The sequence below is a fragment of the Taudactylus pleione genome, unplaced genomic scaffold (genome assembly GCF_031769625.1).
Source record: "Taudactylus pleione unplaced genomic scaffold, aTauple2 ptg000093l, whole genome shotgun sequence".
NCBI lineage: Eukaryota > Metazoa > Chordata > Amphibia > Anura > Myobatrachidae > Taudactylus > Taudactylus pleione.
The window spans coordinates 29,554,028-29,558,349 of record NW_028284495.1 but is presented as its reverse complement, the minus strand read 5'-3'; the positions used below and the strand labels follow the sequence as shown (position 1 = coordinate 29,558,349).

Sequence of the window (4,322 nt, the reverse complement as noted above, 5' to 3'; positions counted from 1 at the left end):
ACTGTAAGTCATCTGCTATCCTTACAGCCCTGATGTACCTTATCTAATTAGATTTATCCCATACAGCTGTCTTGTCAATTACAGTTGATTCAGCTATATCTTATCTAATTAGATTTATCCCATTTAGCTGTTTTAACAATTACAGCTGATTCAGGGTATAAATACCCTGTCTTCTAATACCCCTTTTCCACCTAAATTCTGGGTCTGACCTGGAGTTGGAACTAAGTTCCTATCTGGATCAGACCCGGAATTTTGCTGGCGCCGACTCAGGATATTCCCGAGATGGCGCCGCTCACACCGGAGTCGGGTCTGCATAGACCCGGCTTTTCCGGAGTGAAAGTGGTCCCTTGGAGATGATGTCATCTCCAAGCGCCACTGTAGCCGGACCAATTGGCCGGCTAGCAGCGCACTCCAGGTCATCGTGATCCGGAGGGCGCTGTTCTCACAGCAGGGTTTCACGGGTTACGCCCATGTTAAACCCTGCTAGTTACCTGGGTTGGATTGCCGAGTCACTCGGCCCGGCAAACCAACCCTCTACCCTTTTACACCAGGGAGCTGCCCGGGTTAACCCTTCAAAAACCAGGGTTTTAGCTCCAGTGTAAAAGGGGTATTAGAGACACATCACTGATGTGAACAAAATGTACATCATCACACAGGGACATGTGATGCAGCCAGCCCGGGCACCCTCTCATTAGACTGTATACTGGAATCCCCGGAAAGTTCTAAGCCGCTGTTCACAGTCCTGCATCTAAAGCCGCCTGCATCACACAGGGACATGTTATGCAGCTGGCCAGACACCCTCTTGTTTGACTGTGTACTGGAATCCCCACACAGTTCTAAGTCGCTGATTACAGTCCTGCATCTAAGCCACCTGCCATTCACCATCCACCCAGACACCCTGTCCCTCACATGCATGGGATCAGGACACCGCAAGTATCCCCTTTCCTCTCCGCATATACTTGGTGCATATCAAGCACAATTGCCCTGTTTTTATAGCTGTTTTCACCATATGGCTCTTAAACTCTCTTTTACCTCAGAATAAACCTTTCAGCACTCTCTCATCGGCCTGCCATTTATGCCCTGTCCTGACACCAGGATGAACACACTCTGTATGGTTTGACAGCAGAAGTGCATCTATACTTTCTTCTCACCAGCTGTTTTTCCACTCTCTCATCCTTTGTCCTCTGCTTTACAGCATGACAGATATATACACCTTCGTATATTCTCTATTGGTCACATATTAAATTTGATTGTGACACTATCACATTAACGCTTTTCTTTAGGTGACATTGTGGAATATATCAAATTTTTTGATGCAAAGGATTATCTGAGTGTATGCTTACAATTTATGCCGTTTATCAAGGTAGGAGACCCTTTCAGTCATAATTGGTACTGATGCTATGATATAATTTATCCAGCTGTTCCCTACTTGAAGTACACAAAAAAATAAAATAATAATTATATATATATATATATATATATATAGAGTTCAGGAAAGGACCGGCACTCGTAGTATCAAACAGGAAAAAGATTGGGTGCCCTCAGTGCTCATGTAATACACCAACGAGAAGAAGAACTGCGGCACTCCAAGATGCTGTACAAAAAGGTATGTATTTGGCAATATGCTTGCCGATGTTTCAGAGCAAGGCTCTTTTATCAAGGCAGCCAAATATAAAGTTAACACATCAATAATGACAAACATAGTAAACAGACAACACTCACCTTATATAGGGAGTGAAAGACACTGGTCTGAAGCAGACCGAGGAAGATGCGCCCATGCTGTCGCCGGGTCCCACCGCGATTACGTCAGTCCGCCGTGACGAGGTTGCTAAGCAACTATACCTGACTCCGGAGGCCTGGACTCGTCACGATGACGTCAGACCACCGCGACGGGGTAACCAGGCAACGGCTGCGGGATGCTAAGGTGTCTCCCCGGTCCGCTATACAGACCCGGGTGAACACAGCCCAAACAATACACAGTATATAGCGGCATATTGCTATGAATGGAGCTTGACCGACATATATAGGACACAGCAAGATAAAGGCAATAGAAAGTCCCACTAAGATGCAAAACATGCAATTGTATACCACTCAATGCATAACTGCCAAAATTCCAACAATGCCAATGTGGGCAACTCAGGGGTCTCCAAACCAACGCCTATAACAATGTAATAAATTGTATATGAAATACGACATATAGGTACACTCAACAGAATGCTCAAAGGTATGTCTGATAAACGCTGGGCTACACAATTCAAAGGTAATAACATATGAAATGGAATAATGTGGACATGAGTCCAAAAATTGGGAGACATAACCGCAAAAGTAGAGGCATGTTTATAAAGAATTCCAGTTAATCTTTTCATTGAGTCCCTGGGGTGCGATAGTTCCCAGACAGTAAATCCACCGTGCCTCTAGGCGCAATACTTTATTTTCACGATCGCCACCTCTGATGGAATCAGGTACATGGTCTATTACCATGTGTTTGAGAGAAGATAGTGTATGACCAGCTTCCAAAAAGTGGCGGGCTACAGGTTGATCTGTAGAACCCCTGTTCAACGCAAGTTTGATGGCTGAGCGATGCAGAGCCATCCTTTCTCTGATGGTTCTGATCATTTTACCGATATAGTAGAGACCGCATGGGCACATAATCACATAAATAGCAAACAACGACAGGCAGTTCAACACAAAGCGAATAGCATATTTTTTGTCTTTGTGTGGATGCTTGAAAGAGGTGCCTGTTTGCATGTTCTGGCAGGTGGTACAATGAAGACATTTATAGCAACCTGGTTGCCTCTGTAGAAAAGTGGTCAATGGACGATCCAATTTGGTAAATCCAGTGATGTCTGTGTGTACCACTATATCACGTATATTGCGTCCCCTAGTGTAACATGCCATTGGTCTTTTATTGCGGAGACTAGGTAAATCTTTATCCATAGATATAATGGGCCACAAAGCTCGGCATGCACGTTGAACTACAGGACTAGAAGTCTGGAATCTTTGTTTCCAGGGAATGATGTCCCTCTGGGGTTTGGTCGATGGATGAGAAATTCGTCTCTGGGAATTTGAAGTACCTCATCTTTTAGACGTTTTAACATCCCCAGGTCATACCCTCTGCAGACAAATTTATCTATAATTTTGTCGAGTTCCATGCGGGTATTTAAGGGGTTACTTGATATCCTTGAAACTCTGAGCATCTGTGATTTAGGGAGACCCTGTTTGAGTGGTTTAGGATGATGACTACTAGCCAAGAGAAGTGTATTACGATCTGTAGCTTTACTAAACACACTCGTGTGAATATGTCCATGGTCAACTGTCACTTGAACGTCGAGGTAACTAACGGTGTTCCTACTGTATAAGTAGGTTAACTTAATTGGAGAGTTCCGGCTGTTGATATGTAGCATCAGCTTTTTAAGAGCTTCCTCACCCCCCATCCATAGCAGGAACAGATCATCGATATATCTGCAATACATCAAAATGGCGCCCGAAGTGATGGTGTCATCAAAGAACATATGTTGTTCTTCTTCAAACATATAAATGTTTGCATAAGAAGAGGCCACATTGCTGCCCATGGCACAGCCACGGAGCTGTTGGTAAAAGGCTCCGTTGTGCAGGAAGTAATTCCGGGTGAGTGTGAGTTGTAGGAGAGTCATGAAGAGATCAATATCAATGTTCGGAACATAAGGACATGCTGGAACAAGATGCCAGTAGAGATTGGATGCACAAAATCCAACAACAGTGTGACAACTATCGCCGTGATTTAATCAAGTTTAAAAAAAACAAGCAATATCTGGTAATTAATGATTATGAAGATAACCGCGTATATTGGTGGCTGATGGGGTCCGATGTTCGACCAGGCAATCAGGGGTAATTTCGCCAGAGGGCAGGTTGGAGACAGCGCAGAGAAAACCAATCACGGGATGCTCACACCTCTAACAGTGACAGCGACTTTGCCATCAGAGACTCTGATGACACTCCAGAGCCCACACCGGTCCCTTTAGACGAGGCTACCAACCCTCCGACAACATCCGTTACAAGAGGCCGCCCACCCATAGGGGACACCAAAACCAAAGGAAGAAAAGGGCAGCCCTCCAGAAAGAAAGTCTGATTTATAATGTATCCTCATGGACTTTATCACCGGAGGAGATACAAGTCCTCAATAAAGGTTTATCCTTCGTCCCTACATCTTACCATGATGATTTATTTGGCAAGCAGATGCCCATAAATTTTCCCGTAAACTGCGCTTACAGGAATTCTTCCAAGACAAGCCAGACACCAAGCTCTTAGAGCCTCATAATAATTTTATTTCTTCATGGAGCAGT

General features: G+C 44.4%; 1 pseudogene; it reads right to left on the bottom strand.

Moving 5' to 3' along the window:
- Positions 1 to 2,337: 2,337 nt before the first annotated feature.
- On the bottom strand, positions 2,338 to 3,653 carry LOC148526914 (uncharacterized; annotated as a pseudogene).
- Between the last annotated feature and the right edge of the window lie 669 nt (positions 3,654 to 4,322).